The sequence below is a fragment of the Natator depressus genome, chromosome 10 (assembly GCF_965152275.1).
Source record: "Natator depressus isolate rNatDep1 chromosome 10, rNatDep2.hap1, whole genome shotgun sequence".
Classification (NCBI taxonomy): domain Eukaryota; kingdom Metazoa; phylum Chordata; order Testudines; family Cheloniidae; genus Natator; species Natator depressus.
The window spans coordinates 56,577,243-56,601,979 of record NC_134243.1 but is presented as its reverse complement, the minus strand read 5'-3'; the positions used below and the strand labels follow the sequence as shown (position 1 = coordinate 56,601,979).

Below are 24,737 nucleotides of genomic sequence, written 5' to 3'. Positions count from 1 at the left end.
TGGCCCAGGGCCTCCCCGGGTCGGCAGCAGGGTCTGGAGGGAGCAGCCTGTGTCTGTCTCCCTCCCTGGTGTGCCTCTCACTGGGCAAAGGGCCCCACCCTTTGTACTTCCTGTCCCACCCCTCCCCTTCCGGGGATTGGCATAAGCTTGGGCTGGCCCCGTCCACTCAGGCTGAGAGGGTGGCTCTTTACCCTCTGGTTCGGAGGGAAGCCACCCTGGCTCCGTACACTTAGATAGATAAAGTCTGTCTGTCTGTGTACTTGCAGGACTCCTTATACTTACAATAAAGAATATCAAGGGAAAGCTGGCAATCCCGGAGTAATGTTACTTAGTTATCTAAGGCAACTGGCCAGTTCTGGGGTTGACCCAATGTATGTAGATTTCAGATATAGAGTCTATAAATAAAGAGCCAAATTCTACCCTTTGGCAGATCCAAGCGTAAGCAGGACATCAGGGCAAATTATATTTCACTCTTATTATTAGGGCCCTACCAAATTCATGGTCCATTTTGGTCAATTTCACAGTCGTAAGATTTTTAAAAATAGTAAATTTCATGATTTCAGCTATTTAAATCTGAAAGGTCATGGTGTTGCCGGCACCCAGTGCCAAGAGGCTAAACAACAGCTGAGGTTGGTTCGCTACCCGGTGTGCTACACCCAATAATCACAACGGGTTGGAGAAGCAGAAAAGTTTATTTGCAGCTGCAAAAAGGTACAGGGAGAATAGAATCTCAAATCCTGCACACAGAGCAGGAAGTTACACAGGCTTTTATACATCCTTTTTCCCAGCACACTTATCCAATAGCAAGCTGCCCTAAGTATCCATATAGCCAGCCAATCCAGTTCCCAGCTAGTTCCCTTGTTCTCTGTATCATTTGTTAAACCATACATAAAGCTGCTTTATTCAGCATTTTTCTTCCATATCTGCCCTGTTTGGCCTTGTTTAGTTTCAGGCAGTCTGACTCTGCAGTATATTGTTGCAGATCCTCAGCATAACTGCTGTGAGTGCCTCCAGGCAGGGGGGCCAAGGACACTTGGGCCTAGTACGCAGAGCTGCTGCGAGTGCCTCCAGGTGGGGGGCCCCCCCCCCTCCAAGGACACTTGGGCCTAGTGCGAGGGGGCTTCATCGACACTCATGGTCTTCCATCCCCTCGAGTTACCTAGTGGCCATGCCCCAGTGTCCCCAACAATGGTTATGTAACTGTAGGGGTCCTGACTCGAAAGGAGGTTGTGTGTGGGGTGGGTCACAAGGTTATTGTAGGGGAGTCGCAGTATTGCCACCCTTACTTCTGTGCTGCTACTTTCAGAGCTGGGCCCTCGGCCAGCAGCTACCACTCTCTGGCTGCCCAGCTCTGAAGGCAGTGCAGAAGTAAAAGTAGCAATGCTGAAATCCCCCTATAATGACCTTGCACTCCCCCCCTTCCCACAGCCATCTTTTGGGTTGAGACCCCCCAGTTTGAGAAACACTGGTCTCCCCCATGAAATCTGAATAGTATAGGGTAAAAGTAGACAAAAGACCAGATTTCACAGTCCGTGATGTGCTTTTCACTGCCATGAATTTGTTTGGGCCTTCTTATTATTCTCCTTCGTGTGCTGCAGCCTAATGCTTTGCTGGAGCACAGACTATTCTAAAAGCAGCACACAGATTTGAAGCCATGGCTATACTATTCAAACTCTGCATTTCACATTGCAATATTAGCTCCCTAGTCACTTTGGAACACACATTGTACCACACAACTGCTTAGGGTTCAAATATATAATACAAACGCAAGTGAAACTAAAGCTGCGGGTAGTTCAATCAGCAGCATATCTTTTCATACAGAGACTTTTCTTATATGTATTCATTATTCACTAATGACCTGAGCACTCCCAGCTCTGCTGGAAATCGGCAAGAGCAGGTGGGTCAGAACCTTTGAAAATCAGGTCTTTCAGTTCAACCATAACATCTACAAGCTTTTATTTCAACACATGTGTAAAATGGTTGCCATTCAGCATTTACTAACAGCTATCTGAGATGCCCTGATATTTTAGGTTAAGAAATAACAGTTGTATCAGTCTCAGAACTGTTGATTTTTTAAATGGAGGCCACCATACATATTTTTCCTCAAGTGGGTTTTGTTATCAATAAGAAGTGATGTGGCTGGCAGGGGCAGACTGGTCACCAACTTGCATTCCTAAGCTCCAGATATTACTCCACACTGTGTCCCACCTGACCCTCGTTTTCCAGTCCTATGCTCTTCTGCAGAGACCCACTGTGTGCTGTAAAATGTATTACCTGTATCATCACAATGTTTGGAAGTGACCTATCACTGCCTGGAGCTCCCACTACATTTGTGCAGTTCCGTGCTGCCCCCAATGTGGGCCAGTGCTTAAAAGGCACAATCCTAAAGTGCCTTCAGGCTGCAGAATTCATACCGTATTTTGCCTTTTGATTGCCCTGTAGTTACTGATAATGCTATTAGCATGGTTATTTGTTCTCTTGCTAAAGATGGACAATGTCTAATTTAATTGTCTTTCCTAGCCAATCAAAAGGTTTTTATAGTGCATTCCATCCATAGCCCTCTCTAGCTTTTCTAGATTTGGAAATCCTAGTGTTAGCCAAACAGTTAGCTCAGATCAGCAATTCAGGCTCTTTTTTAGAGTGGTCCACAGAGGTTTGGGGAGAAGGAATCTCCGCGATAGACTACAGAATCACATTTCAGCTGCTGTTGCAATCTCAAGGATCTGTGGGAGGATCCAGCTGCTTCTCTCCAGATTTGTTTCCATGTGGTTGTATGGAGGAGCTATGCTACATGGTGTACAGAAAATATGGACCCTCTTGCATGGCTTCCTAAAATCCAGCCCGTTCCCCAGCCTCAGTGTACAGCAGAACTGCACCAGATCTGCCACATCCAGAACTGTCAGAGAATCTGCCAAAGGGAGTGCAGTATTTGACCCTATGCCCCATATTTGTGGTCTTCCTTGATCCGATGAAGTGAGCTGTAGCTCACGAAAGCTCATGCTCAAATAAATTGGTTAGTCTCTAAGGTGCCACAAGTACTCCTTTTCTTTTTGCGAATACAGACTAACATGGCTGTTACTCTGAAACTTGATCAGAGATGCACATCAAGTTCTGAAGATAACATGTATGCAGCAACAGTCAAGAACCCTAGGAGAGACACTGCCAGACATGTTGGGCGATGTGGCTGGAAAAGCCTACTGAAGGGTCAGGACATTGCAAGCAATACTGAATGATGGGAAACCAGTAGACTTTATAGGTTGGGAAGAGAGAATGAATTATTTGGAGCGGGAGAAGCAGGGTTGGTTCCCCCCCCCCCATAATTTTCTAATTTCTTTATGAAAGTTCAGATTTGGTTTGGTGAACAGATTGTGGTCCAGATCACTCCTTGTTTTTACAGAACTAGTTCTCCCATCCATCATTTAACAGAGAAGATTGCTGTTGAAATTTTTCAATAATATTTTGGGGGGCAAAGATTTGCTTAGCAGATTACCCACTATCGCTCTGGAAAGCAAACATCTAATCTGAATTTCTGGCAGATGGGTTTAGAATTGGTTGTTCATGAACAGCAGATAATTTTTAATTAACTGCCAACACTGCATGAACCTGAATCCTTCATCACTTATGCATCTCTAAACAGGGTTGCCTTGCTGCCTCTGAGAACAAGGAGTGTGATCAGAAATCCGATACCAGCTCCCTGAACACCAGAAAGCAAACTATTTAATATTATGCTGCTCTGACAGTCTGATTCAATCCTCAATGTTTTGTAGAAAGAAAAATAAATTACAGGCATATTTGCTCCCTTTATTATTTATGTCAAAAAATGTAATGTTTTAAAAAAAAAAACACATTTAAATCTTTGTCATCATGTGCTAATTACCATAGCATGGAGATGTGGGCCTAATCTGATCAGACGACTCCTGCTGATCACTGACTTTCTAATTCATGCTCCATTTGTAAGTGATATTTAAATCAGGTATAAAGCTCACCTTTGTATATACTTTTACTGCTGGTGGGGAAAGCTTGTGTTGTTTTTATTTCACCAACAATGTCTCTGCCCCTTTAGACTGTGGGTTAAACTATCACTCAGACTATCCTAGATCAACAGGCCTCTCCTATCCTAGACTGAAGGGAGAAATCTTTGTAGCACTATAGCCAACTTAAGAATCTAGAGAGAGTCCAGGATTTTAGGGCAATGAACAACTCTGTAGGTGGGGGTGGACTGTTCCCAAACCAAACCTGGGATCTGGAAACAGTAATACACCCTCCCACTCTGTTATACCATTTCTATGCCTCCCTCTACTAAAGGAATCCTTGGGGTAGCCATGGCCAGGGGAGACCCTGGTAACACAACCTCAATAGCGCTACTCTCTGAGTAAGCCTAGAACAGGAGGCCTCAGAGCCAGTGTGGAAGGACAGGGACTGTGTGGATGGCACTGTAGCTCAAGTGGATCCATTGAGAGGGAATGATCTAGGCCAGACACATTTTAAATCTGACAGGCACTCAGCACAAATACTTATACAGACACTTAAAACTGGGTCCAGTTTTCCCCTCGCCCTGGCAATCCCTGTAAGATGGTTTATGTTCTACAATTCTTTTTGAGAACCATTCAAAACTACAGACTAGCATTTTAAAAAGAGCGATGATGATATAAACATGCACAGTGCAGTAAAAGCTCATCCCCAAGCAACAAGCCCTTTCTCGAGAGACCAAACAAACTTGGAACAAGCAAGGCAACAAAATGAGCAGTGTGGAATCACAAGACCACCTTCAAAGAATTATAGCTCCTTTTTATTATCCTTAAAACCACAAAGAAGATTATCAGATTGAAATATTATTGCTTTTGCTCTACACAGCCCTAAAAGGTAATAAAATGGGCCTATATTTCTTTTTCAGTGGTGTGGCAATGCCTCACTTGTTATACATGTGCTTTCCTGGGGTTTGTGAACAAATAAGGAAGATATTGGCTGTTCCATCCTTACTGTGTTCTGTCATTATATCACCGGGGCAATTCCACTAAAATATACAATTAGTATTAGTCACTGAACATATTAGGTTCGCTCCATAGCTGCTCTATGTGGGGTGCGGAGATGGAACAGCTCTGAACCATCTTTCTGTTCCTTCAACCTTAGACTGGCCAGGGGCCAAAAGAGTCCCTGGTGTAAATGTAGAGCCGCTCCAGAGCTGCTTTAAGCTATGTTGCCAGCAACCAGTGGCTGCAATCTACCACACCCTTTCCCTGCTCTGTGCAACAACCACCCCTCCCCCAACACATCCTCTATGCCAGGGTAGGCTGGTTGCAGAGGGCCAGCTACTCTATCTTTGCACCATCCAAGGATTTCCCGCTCGGAGGAAGATTCCTTGGCTGCATGTTCAGAGCAGCTTTCCAGGATCAGAGCCCAGGACTGAGCTCATTAAGTCACATAAACTGTTATGGATTAGTAATAGAGAACGGATTGTAATAGTTTAGTTTCTGTGTCTTCAAAATATTTAATACTTGTTGTAATTTATCTTTAAAAGAGGGGTTTTTTTGTGATAGATCATAGGTAATTTTAGCTTAATCCAAGGATTTAGGGTATCAATTGATCTTTTTTGAGCTGAGGTAATGTTCAGAGTCTTGTGGTTTAAAAATACATCTTTTTTTCACCAAGACTTTTAAAACACATCTACAGTTCTAGGTTCTGTTGGTGTCTTTTCCCCCCCAGTTTAAATTCCCAGCATGCAAGTTTTGAGGCAAAGTGGGAATGGAACATTTCTCTACATGCAGACAGTAGAACAGGACACATACCAAACATTTCATATCACTACTGAGATCTGCTGATATGCTAAGGGAACACTAAGAAAATGAAAGGCATTATTTTACTTGCCTATTGTTCTCTCTAATTACCACCACATGTCAACATTCCACAAAAACTATACAGACTCCTGAAACACTTAGGAAAGTTTAGCTTTCCCAGTTAATGATCAGCCATGTGGAATACTTATTATGTCATTGACACTATTAGCAGCATTAATATTAATTATGTCTAGGCAAATAACTACAATATTTTTATTGTAATTCAGTCCTTTTATTATAAATTCAAATAGGCCAATTTGAATGCAAGACTTAACAGAGTTCTAAACTCTGTGCTCATTAAGGCAGACAGGAGAACAGAACAGGCAAAGCACTTCACTGCCTGTCAGCTTCTTCGAATTATTTAGGTCGTATTGCTCCCACTGTTAACTCTCACCACACAAATTTTTCTTACATGCTACTATATTTTAAGAGCAGCACCCTCTAAAGACACAATCAGGGAAACATCAGCTTTCATTTCTCTCCTTTTGGATTTGCTTACAACATTTTGGTGTAGCGTTAATACAGAGCCAGTATCTTGGCTCTACTCCGGCTGCTTTGTGCTACTCCAGGTGCAGAGGAGTCCCTTGAGGATTCCCCCAGCATAGAAGAATCCTTGGGTTGTGTATGGCTATAGTAGTGGCTTATAGGCCATCCATTCTCTAGGCCCCTGGTGCTGTGGCTGCTCCCAGAGAAAAAAAAGAGTTATAAACGTAGCATCTTTACATCCCAGTAAGCCCCAGTTGCTGGAACTGCCCCTTCTGGCTGTTGGGAACCAGGCATAAGTTTGAGGAGCTTTCAAGATCTTTTAACTTGCACCAAGGACTGATCCACCCTGGCTGGCCTCACAACCAGGAGAGTGTAAACATGGCTTATTAACATCTTTGCTCTCCTGTCTACAGGCTGGCTGGATCAGAGGCTCTAGCTTTAGAAATCAGAATCAACATTACAGAGCAAATCTTGCCCCTCTCCACCAGGGCAGACAGCCTGATAGGAAACAGGAGAGGTGCAGCTTTACGGTACAGTGGGGCCAAGGCTGGGAGAAGCACACAATAAGTTCATGGCCCCTGTGTAACACTATACTGTGCTCTGTAAGACCTACGCTGCCACGTTCCCTTTTTGACTGGACGTTCCGGTTGAAAACTGGGCACTTGGCAACCCTAGTAAGACTCCATCCCCTTCATTCAGGGCAGAGGCTTTGGCCTGCATCAAGTAAGGAGCTCAGCTGAAAACTTTTAGATATATAGATTTACTGTTGAAACCTGTGTGAGCGGGAGCAGTGGTTGTAGCAGAGGAGTGTAAACTTACAGCCCAAAATGTAGAAGTGTTTGCATGTAACACAGCATGCAACTGACAACATTTCTATACTGCCTTTAGGACACTCTCAGACCTACAGAATTCTCCTGCTTTGTCTGCATTCCCCCTAGCCAGTGACCCCACCCCAAAAAGAAGCTTAAAAAGTACAAAGCGCAATCTACATCAGGTGGGCTCTCATAAAGGGAAGAAGGCTTTTGCTGACAAAATAAAAAACTGTTAGCAAAAAATATTTCTATCAATATGAAAATGGCACTTTAAATCAGTAGTGAAATATGCTGTGTTGTCAGCACACACCCACCAGCTGTGCTCTAACACCTCCACTTGCCCTACTGACAGCTTCCCATCCATCTCCTTCACACCCAATCTCATCTCCCTCCTTTACTCTTCTCCTTAACCTCTACAACACAATCATGCTTGAGTCTTTCCCCATCTTAAATAACTCACTCCTGACCCCATTTGCTTCTCCAACTCTCCCCCCCCCCCCATTTCATCTTAAATCTCATTGAACATGCTGTTTACAATTGCTGTCTGGAGTTTCTCTCCTCTAATTCCATGCTAGACCTTCTCCAATCCAGCAATCACCCTGCATTCCACTGAAACAGCTCTTACCAAAGTCTGTAATGACCTCTTCTAGCCAAAACTCGTACTCCATCCTCATTAGCCTGTTATGATACCTTCGTCACCACTGACAGGCTCTTCTTCTTGCAATTTTGTCCTCTCTTTGCTTCCGAGACTCTGTAATCTCCTGGTTCTCCTCCTACCTCTCTAATTACTCCTTTGGAGTGTCCTTCAGAGGATGCTTCTCATCTCCTCTCCAATTTTCTCTGTCCTTAGTCACCTTCTCTTCTCCCTCTACACCATATGTCTAGGCAATTGTCATGGGGTTCTCTACTTATCACTAGGGGCACCTCCTTGGGGCTACATCTGGGGAATAGCTCTGCCTGGTCTGATGCCTACTTCTGTCTCTTGTTCACACTGCAGCCGCTTCATGCTCCAGGAGTTGCAGTGCTTCCTCTTTGTGACTTGGGATGCTCCCTCTCCATGGCTTGGTCCTTTGGCCAGGTCACTATAAGGCATCTCCCTTCCGAGGGATTAAAGTCTCACTGGACTGGCTGACCAGGTATCATATCCACTGTCCTCCAATCCAAGGCAATGCCACTTCACCAGGGGCTGATAGGGAAATCCAGGCCCACCCCCTACTCCAGGCTCCAGCTCAGAGACCCTCGAATCAGTGTCTAAGGTCTGCCCTGTCCCAATCCTTGCTGAAGTTTCCCTGAGCCTTTCCTACTCCACCCCTATCAGGCTTCTGCTCCACTACACTCTTCCCTCAGAGCCAGAATCCCAGGGCTTCTACTCTCCCCCTGGGCTTTCTCCTTTCCTTCTCTAAGCCCAGAGAGTAACTAGAGGCTTCCACACTGCAACCTTTTTCTGTCCTTTCTTCCTGGCCTTATACCGGCCCTGCCTGCTCCTGCTCAGCTGGGCTCCATCCTCAATTAAGGATTGCTTATCAAGCCTAAAAGAAAAGGAATACTTGTGGCACCTTAGAGACTAACAAATTTATTTGAGCATAAGCTTTCGTGAGCTATGAAGGTGCCACAAGTACTCCTTTTCTTTTTTCAAATACAGACTAACACAGCTGCTACTCAAATTTATCAAGCCTAATTCTCCCTCAGGTGTGGCCTGTCAGGTTAATTGGCCACTTCTGAGCCTCATTAACCCCAAATTATCCTGGAAAAAGGGTTAGAGGCTCAGAAGTGGCCAATTAACCTGACAGGCCACACCTGAGGGAGAATTAGGCTTGATAAGCAATCCTTAATTGCTCTGTTTTGGCCATGTAGAGTTTGGGCGGTCAGCTAGACATCCATGCAGAGATGTGAGACAGACAGGCTGAGATTTTAGCTTGGACAGAAGGAATTAGGTCTGGAGTACAGAGGTAGATGTGAGTCATCAGCGTAGAGATGGTGGTTTAATTTTGTGCTGATGACTCACACATCTACCTCTGTACTCCAGACCTAATTCCTTCTGTCCAAGCTAAAATCTCAGCCTGTCTCTCTGACATCTCTGCATGGATGTCTACCTGACAGCCCAAACTCTACATGGCTAAAACAGAGCTCTTAATCATCCTCCACAAAACTCTCACCATGCCTTCCTGCCAGTTACTCAGGCCAGCAACTAGGGGTCCAGCCCAAGCCCAAATGTCTACACCACAATTAAACAGTCCCTTAGCCTGAGCCCTGTGAGCCAAGGTCAGCTGACATGGGCCAGCTGGGGGTGTCTAATTGAAGTGAAGACATACCCTGAGATACAGCCTTTCCTATCAATCCATACAACTAAGCTTCTCAGCCCAGGGTCTCATCTTGTGTCTTGATTACTACAACATCCTTCTCTCTGGTCTTCACAAATACAATATTACCCCACTCGTAGTCATTCAGAATGCGGTTGCAAAAAATCATTTCTTAGCCTGTCACTTTGACCATATCACCTGTAATCAATGGGGGGAGGGGGAGGGCAGAGAATAGCTCCCTTTTTTGGACCCAGCCAGCCAGTTAGCTATAAAATCCCTCTTAGTAGGTGTTCTCTACTTGCTTTACCTGTAAAGGGTTAAAAGTCACTGCTATGCATAGGTAAAAGGAAGTGAGTGGGCACCTGGCCAAAAAAACCAATGGGAAGGCTAGAACTTTTTAAAAATTGAAACAAGAGTCCCCTTTTGTCTGTTTGTTGTTGTTCTTGGGGAGAGGCAGACAGGACTGCAACTATGCTGTAAGAAGCTTGGGGCCAGGTATAAAAAATCATCAGTATCATACCTAGAAACTACTCATTTAAAACTCCAGATATGTAAATAGAGCAGAAAATGTCTAGGAAGATGTGATTAGGTTTATCTCCTTTTATTTCATTATGGCTTGTGGACTCCTCTGTGCTAACCCCAAATGCTTTTGTTTTGCTTGTAACCTTTAAGCTGGACCCCAAGAAACTATTCTTGATGCTTAATCATTGTAGCTGCTCTCTTTAAATCTAGCAATAGCCTAAGTTCCAAAATGTATTTTTCCTTTTGTTTTTTTAATAAAATTTACCTTTTTTTTTAAAGAACAGAATTGGATTTTTGTGTCCTAAGAGGTTTGTGCATATATTGTTTAATTAGCTGGCGGCAACAGCTGATTTCCTTTGTTCTTCTTTCTCAGCTCTTCCCTGGGGGGGAAGGGGGTGAAAGGGCTTGAGAGTACCCCACAGAAAGGAATTCCCAAGTTCTCAGAGGGGTTTTGTGCTGAGGTGGTCGCAGCATTAACCAATCCAAGGTTAAAAAAAAAAAGAAGAAGTTGTAACCTTGGGAGTTTAATACAAGCCTGGAGTGGCCACTATTAATTTTTAGAGTCCTTGCAGGCCCCCACCTCTGCACTCGAAGTGCCAGAGTGGGGAATCAGCCTTGACATCACTCTTCTCTTTACATCCCTTCACTGGATCCCTCAAACATAACTTTCTTCTCTTCACTTTCAAGGCCCTTCTTCACCTATTCCTACCTACCATCTGCCGTTCACTATCAGATGTTAACTCCTGCCTCCGATCACTCCCTGATGTCAGCCTCCTTCTCTCACACTGCTCTTCACACTTGGGAGGAGCTCCCCATAAATATTCACAAAGCCACCTCATTATACAGAGAGAATATACCTAATCCCTCTGTATAACTCTCCTTTTCCATAATGCCTGCAAAAAGCTTGACATGGGTTAGTCCACTGGTGTGCTTAGACCCAGTCTATCCATGTACTCCCTTTGTTTGTATCCCTCTATGGCAATCTAATGTTGATTCCAAGTTTTTTGGAGCAGGGTTTTAGCACAATGGGGTCTTGATCCATAACTAGGGCTCCTAGGTACTATGATAATACAAATAATAAATAAAACTTTTTTTAGGGGTCCAATTTAACAAAAAGATAATTCCAAACCAACTCCAAATTGTCCTCAGTCTAAACCTTCTCCGCAGGCACGGCTACTCCTAAAGTTCCTTTACTATAGATTTGGCTAAACCTAGTATTTCTTCCCTCAGGACTCGGTCCCAAACACTAGGTTGCTCTGTCGCTAAACTACTCTCTCCTCCCTCACATTCAGAGTGGAATCTAAGGAACCACACCTGTCCCTTGTGAGTCATCAGCAGTTATCCTACAGCTCCCAGGCAGGATCTCAACACTTACCAATAGGGTGAAGCAAAAGGACAATCCTGCCACTCTGTTACAAGGCCAAAGGCACTACAACTTCTGTGCTGGAGTTTCTGTCAAGTCATGTATTGTGTCACTAAGGGATTGTATTCCAAAAGAAATCAGTAAGACCTGTACCTTTTTGTGGCATCTGAACCAAATGGAAGGTGTCACACTTGTCCGTACTTTAACTGCTGCAGCATCTCCCAGTTACAGCATCTCCTCTGAGCAGCACTCGTTACTTCCAGATGCTGTAGGATCACATAGCTGTCCTTCACATTATATAAAAACACATTTTGGAAAAGCAAATCAGAAAGTGTGCGCTGTGTAAAGTGTTGAATAATCACCAGGCTGGTGCACTGGTTCTAACTGGCAGCTCGACTCACAGTGAATGAGCTGAACAATTGTGAAGAGATATGCTTTAAGTGATTTGACATCTAACACAATCCATGAAGTTGATTTTTCTAACCAGGTTGAGAATGATGATTTGCTTGATCCCCCTAAATTAAAAGGATTTGTTCCACTTGTGCTATATTTTTCTAAGATTTTAAAAACCAAAATGTTCTCAGCTAAATCATCCCACCCATCCCTGAAACTACACCATGAAAAACTACATTTGACAGATTGCACAAGCATGATTAAACATCTGATGCAAGCCATAAAGCCTTTATTTTTTATGGTGACTCAGTACAAGTTCATGCTCTTGATTCTCAACTTTGGTGTACTTCCATCTTCCACCTGATCTCAGAACAAAATGAAAATTGATCATTGCTTTTCATACTGATCTAAATTGTCCAAGTATTATGTATGCTTGTAGCCACCTGTTGTTTATAATCTTGTATTTATGTTATGAACTCTTTAGGGCAGGGGCCATTTCTGTGATAGATTTGCACAGTGCCTAGCACTGTGGGATTGGGGCCTCTAGGTGCTACCTCAATACAAATAAACAAGACTTTCAAGTAACAGAATAAAACAGAAAAAAACTAAAATAATGTTTCACTAGTGAGACATCATCTAAGAGAAATCACACCTAATCTTCTGGTATCCATGTGAGATGCTACTGTCATATGAGCTGTCAAGAGTCTGTTAAATTTAAATTTGTTTTGCACTAAGGTAGTTTGGAAAAGATTCCTTTGCTGATAACAAATGTTGCCAAACCTTGCAATTATTTACACCAATAAAATTCCAAACTATTCCATTATACTTACCTACATGCCTCCAGTTTTCATCCAGACCACACCACATGATCTATTGTCTACAGCCAAGCTCTAAGATACAACCGCATTTGCTCCGATCCCTCAGACAGAGATAAACACCTACAGGATCTCTATCAAGCGTTCTTAAACCTACAGTAACCACCTGGTGAAGTGAAGAAACAGATTGACAGAGCCAGAAGGGTACCCAGAAGTCACCTACTACAAGACAGGCCCATCAAAGAAAGTAACAGAACGCCACTAGCCGTCACCTACAGCCCCCAACTAAAACCTCTCCAGCACATCATCAAGGATCTATAACCTATCCCGAAGGATGGTCCCTCACTCTCACAGACCTTGGGAGACAGGCCAGTCCTTGCTTACAGACAGCCCCCCAACCTGAAGCAAATACTCACCAGCAACTACACACCATACAACAAAAAGACCAACCCAGGAACCAAACCCTGCAACAAACCCCGGTGCCAACTCTGTCCATATATCTATTCAAGGAACACCATCATAGGACCTAACTACATCAGCCACACCATCAGGGGCTCGTTCACCTGCACATCTACCAATGTGATACATGCCATCATGTGCCAGCAATGCCCCTCTGCCATGTACGTTGGCCAAACTGGACAGGCTCTACGTAAAAGAATAAATGGACACAAATCTGACATCAGGAATCATAACATTCAAAAATCAGTAGGAGAACACTTCAATCTCTCTGGTCATTCAATAACAGACCTAAAAGTGGCAATTCTTCAACAAAAAACTTCAAAAACAGACTCCAACGTGAAACTGCAGAACTGGAATTAATTTGCAAACTGGACACCATTAGATTAGGCCTGAATAAAGATTGGGAGTGGTTGGGTCATTACACAACCTAAACCTCGTTTCCCCAATACTGATTTCCCCCACTGTTACTCACATCTTCTTGTCAACTGTCTGAAATGGGGCACTCTCATTACCACTTCAAAAGTTATTTTTCCTCCCTTGGTATCCTGCTGTTAAGTGAATTATCTCGTTAGACTGACCTCACACTTGGTAAAGCAACTCCCATCCTTTCATGTATTTATACCTGCTCCTGTATTTTCCACTCAGTGCATCAGATGAAGTGGGTTCTAGCCCATGAAAGCTTATGTCCAAATAAATTTGTTAGTCTCTAAGGTGCCACAAGGACTCCTCATTGTTTTTGCTGATACAGACTAACATGACTACCACTCTGAAACCAGACTTTTTTAGTGGAACAAAATGTAGTTTTCCAGAGTGATGAGTTAGATAGTAGTAGTGCAGTGACTCTATGCAGACAACTTTGGCAGATGATATGCTCTGACATAAGAAACTATTTTACTGAGGGGGAACAGTCACTCATTAGACTCACCCTGGAGTTATCTCCTCCCCTTTTCAAAACATGCCATAGGGATCTTTCACTTCCATCTGCACAGCCAACGCAGTTAGGTAAAAAAGCACTACACCGAATTGTCGTCACTGGATTTAGAACCTGGAATATGGGACTTGTACTGGCATGCGGACAAATGGCCTAGAGGCAAGCATGTTAGACTTTAGGATCCCAGGCAAGAGAGCTACCAACTGAACCTCACTGACAACTTTACTTCATCAACTAAAGAAAGTGCTATAAAAAGGATTTTCTTTCCCTCATGTAAGCTCCACCACTATTTCCTTCTGGCAAATTGGAAGTATTACAACTTCTAAGGGCAAAAAGAGAACTTTAATAGACAAAATTCCATTGTATGAAAAAAAAATGAAGGGATACTGTAAGGCCAAAAATGACATACTAACTTGATTTTGATTTACAGCTGCATGTGAGTGCCCGCATCCTCCCTGCTCTCTGCCCATTCTCCACTTTACCTGCCTAACCCATCATTGAGAGCACTCACGGAACTGAAATAGAGTAGAAACCATGCTCCAGGATGCCCATGGGAATATGACAGTCCAGCACAACAGACATTCATCAATCACTACAATGCCATGCCCATACTCACCAGCTATCACAGACAAATCCAGCACTCTGTTGGAAGTGATATCAAGCAGCCAGCATTGCAATGAAAGCTTTATCTAGATTGTATCCTTCATTTTTTCCAAAATCAGGATGACATTTTCTATTGAAAAATGTAATTTTTAACTCAGGCTCAGTTCTGGGCCTGTCATTCTTGAAGTGAAAACATCCTGTTCACAATAAAATTGATTAAGCTTGGCGTGACATTCCAGACACTTCTTTTTTTTAAATACTCAGCAAAATTTCATTTCACTCATTTTTGAGGGTCTCCCCCAATGCCCTACTTTTATTTCTGAGAATAACTGTATACAAAATTGTGCTCATTTTAATTTAATTTAAAATGGACCACAGTTTTGAATTTCTAACAAACAGGAAACTGCTCACAATTTCAAGCGTTTTGAATTTCTTCTCGGCTACTTTATACCACCAGACTTTTCAGTTATATTTATTTTATGAACCACTGCTGTTTTAATGTGTCATTTCTTTATTTTTCAAGTTCATTGCTTATTCTGGCTTATGAATGCTTAAAGCAGCTACTGGAAATTTCTCTCATGACATATCAAGTGTTCTGTAGAGCTGAAAACTTGCTTTTTTTCATTTTTAGTTCAAAGGAAGAAAAGTAAACAAAGTGCCAGTCATTATTAATAATGCTGTCAAGGTTCCTTCCCCACGCTGAACTCTAGGGTACAGATGTGGGGACCTGCATGAAAACCTCCTAAGCTTACTTTTACCAGCTTAGGTTAAAACTTCCCCAAGGTACAAATTAATTTTACCCTTTGCCCTTGGATTTCCACTGCCACCACCAAACTTTATCTGGGTTCCTGAAAAAAAAAAACAGTTTGGACACGTCTTTCCCCCCAAAATCCTCCCAACCCTTGCACCTCACCTCCTGGGGAAGGTTTGGTAAAAATCCTCACCAATTTGCATAGGTGACCACAGACCCAAACCCTTGGATCTTAGAACAATGAAAAAGCATTCAGTTTCCTTACAAGAAGACTTTTAATAGAAGTAAAAAAAGAATCACCTCTGTAAAATCAGGATGGTAAATACCTTACAGGGTAATTAGATTCAAAACATAGAGAATCCCTCTAGGCAAAACCTTAAGTTACAAAAAAGACACACAGATAGGAATATTCATTCTATTCAGCACAGCTATTTTCTCAGCCATTTAAAGAAATAATAATCTAACACATACCTAGCTAGATTACTTACTAAGTTCTAAGACTCCATTCCTGTTCTGTCCCAGGCAAAAGCATCATACAGACAGACAGACACAGACCCTTTGTTTCTCTCCCTCCTCCCAGCTTTTGAAAGTATCTTGTCTCCTCATTGGTCATTTTGGTCAGGTGCCAGCGAGGTTACCTTTAGCTTCTTAACCCTTTACAGGTGAGAGGATTTTTCCTCTGGCCAGGAGGGATTTTAAAGGGGTTTACCCTTCCCTTTATATTTATGACAAATGCCCTCAATATTTCTCTCTTTCTCTAACTCAGAGCACTATATTAAATGCACTGGATCTGACTGTCTTTCGGATGTAGCTTTTTTCTTTGCTGTGACAGCTTCTGACATAATTAGAAAAACAACCTACCATACCATTTTAGTCCCAGCTGCAGACTTTTGGGGTTGTTTTGATACCAATCCATTGGTTTTAGCACCAGAGTTTGTTAAACTGTAAAACCTTTACATTAAAGTTTTATTTTAATAAAGTTTTATGTTTGACTTTTTGGTGAAATTTTATATTATATTTTACTTTAAAGTTTTGGGCCAATGACATTTATTTTTTATGTCTTATCCTTGGGAAGTTTATGCCAGAAGAATGTCATTACCGCTGGTCCTTTGTCTTGCTACAGGTAATTTAATAAGTTGTTTCTTTTAAGGATAATGTTCTAATTATTCATCACAAAAAATGCAATGTGACTCAAGAAAGTATTTAAATTGTCAAGTGTGAAAATTTACAGTTACACTAAAACTCATGATGGGAGCTGAACAGCCTATATTGATCACTGAGGAATTATAACAGAAGTCATGGAAGTTAAACAAAATAATTAAAAAATAGATCTATAAATGGGAACTCTACTCGCCAGCTACCTATTTAGTTAGCACAGGTGAAATCAAAGAGCTAAAAACTTCATTGTAATGGAATAAATACACATTCTGATTGTTTCCAAAATTGAAACAGGTCTGCAGTAGAACTATGCAAAATATTTGTATCACGCCTCTAATCTAATTGAACTGAGTCTTGTTTTCCAGGACAGATGCTTTTGCAAACCAGAAACCCATTCTCTCAAAAGTTTAATAAGCACGGGCTAAAGTTGTCAGCACAGGTGAGAAGCCATTGGATCTCGGTCACCTGCCAAGTTGGCATGCCTCATGCTCCTGTACCAGCCACCTCTTCCTACCTGAAAAAGCCTTGGAACCTCCTTGAAGGCATCAGAGCTAAGAAATGGGACCATAATTTCGTAGATATTTGTATAGCATCTAGTACAATGGGCCCAATTTGGTAGTGGCCGTTAGGCACTACCACAACATAAGTGTTTTTAGCAACAAACAAACAATGGTAAAAAAAGGTACTACAGGTAGCACAATCAAGCTCTTGGGCCTGATCTAAAGTGAGTGGAAAGCCTCCCATTGACTGAAATGGGCTTTGGAGTGGGCCCTGTTATAGCAGATTTGCCAACAAGGGGAGAAGCATATGTTTAATTCTAGAAAAGCAGGTCCAGTAGTAGTGGAAATCCCCAGAACATCTTCACTATTAAGACAAGGCAGTTGGAAAGAAAAGATGTGCTGAAATGAACCTGGCAGATAAATGTTAAGTGGTGTTGGCCATGTGGCGGTTCCTTTAGAAGTACTGAACTTAGTGGCACCTCTATTAATTTACTTAGGAATTGGGATGTTCTACACTGAAATTTAAAGTCTGCATAGAGATAGATGACAGATTGTACAATGCCTTTTGTGGTTTCTTTTTCTTAAGTAGGGCAAGTGGAACTGTATGAGAGATTAATCAACTCACTCTACTGAACTGATATCTTAAATCTTTTTATATAATGACTGGGAGACCAACATTATAATATAATGACGGGGAGACCCACAGAAAAAATAGCAGACCTGTAGACCTATTGTGTGCCTTTCCAGACATCTGCTTTGTATAAAAAATAGTCTTTTCATTTTGAAATCCATTATTAAAAGCTCCATGAAAAACCTATTAAAGAGAGATGATATTCACCGCTGCATTTTGTGGCGTTTCTTGACGTAACCCTTTTTTTTAAACCAATGATCAAAGAAGCAGCATTTTTTCACAGAGCTGTAGAAGGAAAAAATAAAAACATTTGGAACAATATAGTCTTAAAACAACAAAACCAGAGTTCTAATTAGCAAAGGAACCATAAACCATGTCTTTTGTATTCTGCCCTTTGTGTAGTTTCACTGATATTCTTTTGATATAATAGCCCTATCAATTACTGTGTTTGGGTGCTAGTGAGGGGAATGAAGGGGAAAGGAAAATGGATTTTTCTGTTCGAGTGAGCTCATTTGTTAACGCAGTTATATTCTTTGCCATAACAACTTTAGAAAGACATGAACCTGAGAATCATTGAAACCACTTGTAATCAAAAACTAAATGGATGTGACCATTTAGTTGTATAATTATTTATTAATGGGTCACAATATGACTAGCTTTGGCAAAGTACCTCAGCATATCATGTATTTAATTTCCATAGTACAGTATTAATGTGTGTCTACATCTTTATAATGAAAAACACTTTTGATAAGGTTGAAGCACAGGACACAGAATCAGAAAACCTTGGTCTTGTCCCCACTTTGCTAATGATTTGTTATATGACCTTGAGCAAGTCACTGAATCTTTCTGAGTCTCTGTTTCTCCATCTCCGTGATAGGAGAAGTAATACCTACCTCACAAAGCTATTGTGACAATGAGTTAATTAATGTGCCAAATGTGGGAAACAATCCCAGGCCACTGATGCTAAAGAGTGGGTTAAGCTGGGTGATAAATCCCAGAAGTCACCTTTTGTTTTCGCTTTAAGGGCCCAAAGTCTATGGGTTTCCACATGGGTACCAGGGACCACTACAGTGGTCCCAATGTAGGACTGGGGCATTAGTTGCTTTAAAAGATTTGAGAGCTCCAGTTTATTCTCTGTCTCCATTTTTGCAGCAGCAGAGTATCTCTGCAGTACCTGCTGTTGTATTCATAACTAAATGTAAAATTATTGTAATAATATGATGAGTCTGACATGTATTTTGAATAGTTTTTTGACTCTGTTTGTGAAACTCTTTTTGGATTAAGCCAATGCTTTTCTGTTGTACAGCTGCAACCTTTTCAATATTCTGGAATTTGTGTCCTTTGCTGCCCTGTTTATGGCCTTTCTATGCTGTTAAGATGAGGTAGTCTAAACATTTAAGTTAAAAAGAACTGTATGCGGAAAATACAAAGTAGTACAACACTGGTATATTTCATAGAATATATTAGGCAATGAAACTGAAATATTTCATTTATATGAGCAAAGTTCTAATGAGATGCAGAAGAAAACTAACCTATTAATGTGATGTTCAGGTTATGTTAGTTTTAGTTCTTCTGAGATACTTTCTTTTCATATCACATTTCAGTGACTAATGCCTGAACTTTTCCTCCCTTTTCATCTGTTCAGTGGTCTGAAATGTGATGTCTTTTTACTTGTTGAAATGTGGAACATATTGTAAGTGTGTTTGTAGCAGGTGGTAATTAATATATTTCAGAGACAAACTGAATTAGCTAATGATGGAAGAAAAATCTGCCATCTCTGTATAAAATAAGATGGTAAATGGAATTCTAATAGCTAATAAAAATATGCAATAACTGCTTCATGTCATATTTAAAGGGAAATTATAAGAAACCTTTATCTGACAGTTCTTTAGCAATTCTATTTTCTCTCTTAATCAAGAGGTTTGTCAGCATGGCTTTTTACATTTCCTTGCAAACTAGGAGGAAAAAAAATCTACTGTGCTCTTTTTATTATAAAATTTTCTGGGTGTATTGTTTAATACAGTGTATGGAGATGGTACCAAGCCACAAAGTTCAGTTCCAATTGTAAGCCACCCCTAAATTTATTTAATCTCTAGAGATGTAATTCAAACCCATCTCTACAATAAAAACAATTCAGTTTAAAAAATAATAGGAAAATCAAACTAATAATTAAAAAAAAGACCCCAAAACAAACCAACAACCTTCACACACCCCTGCCCTCCCTCCCACACTGTTGATCTTCCCCAGATGGTTTCATGCCTGGTTGGATTTTCTGGGTTCTAAAATACTTAAAAGTCCATTTACACTGAGATATGCACATTATGGTCTATAAGAACTGTCCCTTGTAAAAGTACAGTTGTATTTTTGCATCACTTATATTTCTTCATTTGATCTATCTAAACATGACTTTGTCGGTCAGTCTCCCATGCAATTTCTAATATAGTCACTACCATCTACTTGTCAACTCTTATTTAACAATATGCACCATTTTATGTTAAACAATCACTAACCTGGGAAGTGTCAGCAGGGGTGATAGAACAATTTATATAATTTAGGCGCTGATGATGGAAACCATGTATTTGGTGTTTGTTATTACTGCTTCAAGCCAGAAGGTGTGGTAACACCCCCAGTTACAGCATCACTGAGTGGCAGTGAATCAGGTTGGATTTTCAAAGGGGCCAAAGCGAATTACAAGTCACCCTGTTACACACACATAATGAACTGCTGAGCCCAGGAGAGGAATAATGTACAGGGGTATGTCTACACAGCAAAGAAAAACCCGTGGCTGGCCCATTCCTGTTGACTCGGGCTTGCAGGGCTCAGGCTGTTTCATTGCTGTGTAGACTTCCAGGCTCAGGCTGGCTGGGCTCTGGGATGCTCCAAGGTGTGAGGGTCCCAATGTGCCAGAGCCAGGAAGTCTACACATCAATGAAACAGCCCTGCAGCCTGAGCCACGCGAGACTGAGTCAGCTGGCATGGTTCCAGCCATAGGTTTTTCTTTGCTGTAGACATACCCCTAGTCAGCCTGTAGGAGGAGATGCGGAGAGTCTAGTTATCTTAACTATTGCTTAAGTGGCTGATGAAGCTGAACAAAGGACAATTTGGGCTGAGTATCAGGAAAAGACATTCCTAATGCAGTAGAAGCTCAGAGTTACAACACCTAGGGAATGGAGGTTGTTTGTAACTCTGAAATCTTTGTAACTCCAAACAAAACATTATGGCTGTTCTTTCAAAAGTTTATAACTGAACATTGACTTAATTCAGCTTTGAAACTTGACTATGCAGAAGAAAAATGTTGCTTTTAACCATTTTAACTTAAATGAAACAAGCACAGAAACAGTTTCCTTATCTTGTCAACCCTTTTTTTAAACTTTCTCTTTATTTTTTTTTAGAAACTTACGTTTAACACTGTACTGTACTGTATTTGCTTTTTTGTTTTGTCTCTGCTGCTGCCTGATTGCAAACTTCCGGTTCCAAATGAGGTGTGTGGTTAATTGGTCAGTTTGTAACTGTATTGTTCATAACTCTGAGGTTCTGCTGTAACCTTATTAGATTGTGGAATGGCAGTCTCCCTAGGGAAGTGGTGGAAGATCCAGCACTTGGCTCATTTTAATCAGGGCCAGACAGATACAATACAACAAAACATAAAATAGGGAACAACACTGGCTGAGGAATGAGCTAGGTAACCAGTAATTCATTGACTTGCCATGTCAATGATAGGTCTTGATATTCAGAAGTGCTGAGCATCTGTAGCTCCAATTGATCAGCTGGAGTTATGGGTACTCAACTAATCATAAGGAGATAATTCAGTAAATTCTGATCATAAAAAACCAAATGCAGGAACAAGTAACTAAACCTGACCGTGCTATATCAAATAGTTTAATAGGCTGTACTACATTTCCTCCAAGACTCGCTATTATTATAAATAACCTCTGTCCTCCCCAGGACAGTAGAACAAACTGTCTTGTAGAAATAACCAATGTTGATCTACCATAAAAACAATGTAACTAAAGTAATTGTAACACACAGGAAATTACTTTGTTGGTACTCACGTTAAGAAATCTACAAATAAATCCAAAAACCAACAGGTAAAAATTTGCTGAAGTGTAGATAAGAAAACCCAACAGGAGGGAGGGTGTCTCTACAAAAGTAGAAAGTCTCCCTTCAGAATGTCAAACAATGGGGAAAAGAAATGTCACCATTGAAAAAAAAAATGTACAGGTTCTGGGATTATTGAAAGTCCACACATTTCAGTCCTTCAAAGAATCCAATTTTGTTCTCTCTACTACTTCTGCTTTGTTGGAAGAAATGAAAGAACAGGCTTCTTTGAATTTAATGATATATCTATGTCCTCCAAAGGCCATTCCAACTCCCTGGGGCATAAGAACACTGCTGATAAACCCATCTAACAAAATTACTTCTTTGTCTCGATGAAGCTTTTCTTGCTTTTTAATAAAGCAGATGTATAGTCTGGATGTATTTCAATTCTGGCCCAGCAGCATTCCAGATTATTTGCCTATCTAGCTGCTTTCAGAATTTTATTTCTTATCCAAAGTGTTGTACAAGCAACTAACACCCACCTAAGGGTAGTGGGTTTATTCACAGGAAGGTTTGCAACTGCAGTGAACTAGACTTGGATAGCTACAAAAGCTGAAGTGAAAAGAAAAGAAAAGAAAAGAAAAACATCAACTCCCCTTATTCCATGCTCTCAGGGATTGCTAAGAAGGCAGAAGCTGCTGTTTCTCCTGAGCAGAGGTTGGAGGGAACTGTCCACCATCGGAGGGAGTCTTTGACTCTGAAGGGTATGGATAGATGCTTGTTTAGAGCATGTACGTTCGGTCTGTAAACCATGTCCAACCAAGCTTGGAAGCACCTCATGTATAGGCGTGCATTTTTTACCACAAAAGTACACGAGGCCATGTGGCCTAACAGTTGCAGGCAGTCTTGTGCTATGACCTGGGGACTGTTGCGAAGTTTTGTAACCAGGAGTTTTATGGTGTTGAAACAATTGAGTGGGAGAGACACTATTCCCATTCTGGAACCGAGGTGCACTCCTATGAACTCCAGTTGTTGGGTAGGAGATAAGGTAGATTTGTTTTTGTTTATTTTGTAGGCCAAAGGAAAGGAAGCAAGCGATGGTAAGCTGCGTGGATTGAAGAGCTTCGTTGAGTGTTGAGGCTTTGAGGAGACAATCGTCGAGGTAAGGAAATATTATAACGCCCTGTTTCCTAGGTGAGCAGTAACCACGGCTATGAGTTTGGAGAAAACTTGGGGGGTGGTAGATAGGCTGAAGAGCAACACTCTGTATTTAAAATGTGTCAAACGGGTAAAATGAAGAAAACGTCTGTGGGCTGGGTGAATAGTCACATGAAAATAGGAGTCCTGTAGTTCGAGGGCTGAAAACCAATCACCCTGCTCCAGTGCTGGGATTTTGGTGGTGAGGGTAGCCATTTTGAACTTTTGCTTTTTGATAAATTTGTTTAGCCCACCTAAGGTCGAGGATTGGTTGCCATCCCCCAGTTTTCTTTTCTGTTAAGAAGTAATGGGAATAGAAACCTTTCCCCCTGTTTTGTTCGGGCACAATTTCCACTGCCCCGAATTGAAGGAGATGTTGTACTTCTTGGAGGAGCAGTTGCTCATGAGAGGGGTCCCTGAAGAGGGATGGGGAGGGAAGGAATAGCCAGCTGTGATGACCTCTAAAGCCCACTTGTTGGTGGTAATATTTCGCCATTGATGGGAGAATGGGTGTAGGCAGTGACCAAAAATAGGGGCAGGCGGTGTAAGCGCTGAAGTGGGAATATTGTTTTCTATACCCTCGACCAAAGCTTCAGATTCGCTTATTGGTCAGAGGGGTTTGAAACACTGCCAAGGAGTTGGGACGGCAGCGTTGGTATCTGGGTCTCCGGCATTGCTGTTGTTGCTGTTGCTCGTGAGATCTATGGAATTGCTGGGTGTATGTGGGGTTGCGTGGTTCCTGGTAAGGCTGGTATCTATATTGTTGCCTTCTGGTCACGGGGGTTTGAATTCCTAGAGACCGGAGAGTTGCCCTGGAGTCCTTCATGGAGTGGAGTGCGTCATTTGTGGTGGAGGCAAACAGTTTGTCACCGTTGAAGGAGAGATCCTCAATGGTACTCTGGACCTCCAGGGGAAAGGAAGAGGATGAGAGCCATGACCCCGGCGCATCACGACTGCTGCGGCAGTGGACCGGGCTGCAATATTGGCCACATCAAGGACAACTTGAAGAGCAGTGCAGGAGATGATTTGTCCCTTGGAAACTATGGCTGTAAATTGTTGTTTCTTTTCTTCTGGAATGTAATCAATAAAGTCCATGAATTTATTGTAATTTTTGTGGTCGTACTTTGCTAGAACGGCTGTATAATTAGCAATGCGAAACTGCAACATGGAGGAAGCATATACCTTATGTCCGAGCAGATCTAATCGCTTACTGTCCTTGTCGGAAGGGGTGGAGTGGAGACACTGGTGTTTGTTCTTTTGATTAACTGCGTCTACTACCTGCGAGCTTGGCGCTGGGTGAGTAGAAAGGAATTCCAAGCCCTTGGAAGGAATAAAGTACTGGCAGGTTCTAAAAGGGCTGCGTTGATAGGCAATGCAATTCTAGAAGAAGAAGAGGGCTGCAGGATGTCGGCTAGCTCATGCTGCTATTCAAGGACTTCCTCCAGGGTAATTCGTAGCTCACTGGCAATTCTTTTGAACAGATCTTGAAATTTTGAGAAGTCGTCCAAAGACGCTGGGGGAAGAGGAGGCAATGCTTCATCAGGCAGAACAACTGGTTCTACTGGGTTAGAGGCAGGCCGTGCTGGTCTTGCGGTTGTGACAGGGCTGCCTGGTGTCTGGAGTCAGTGGCAGGGTCGTCAGCTGGGGGTACCAAGCCAGTCTCACACCTAGCTTCAGTGGTATAACAAATGGTATAACAAGTGTATGTATGTAAGGGAGCAGTATGACTGCTCAGAGCTCCGGTACGAAACTGCAGAAAAACCTGAGTGTCTCTGGATTAAGTTTAGAAGTGTGAGCAACAAGAGTGATGTAGTGGTGGGAGTCTTGCTATAGACCACCGGACCAGGGGGATGAGGTGGATGAGGCTTTCTTCCAGCAACTCGCAGAAGCTACTAGATCGCACGCCCTGGTTCTCATGGGTGACTTTAATTTTCCTGATATTTG

General features: G+C 42.0%; 1 long non-coding RNA gene across 2 annotated transcripts in view; it reads left to right on the top strand.

Moving 5' to 3' along the window:
• The window catches only part of LOC141994523 (uncharacterized), an 83,854-nt gene extending 60,045 nt beyond the window's left edge, over window positions 1-23,809 (top strand). For both annotated transcript variants that reach the window (XR_012641154.1, XR_012641153.1), the window contains exons 3-4: window positions 22,672-22,758; window positions 23,590-23,809. This is a non-coding gene — a long non-coding RNA (uncharacterized LOC141994523). The remainder of the gene's footprint in view (window positions 1-22,671; window positions 22,759-23,589) is intronic.
• The last annotated feature ends 928 nt before the right edge of the window (window positions 23,810-24,737 follow it).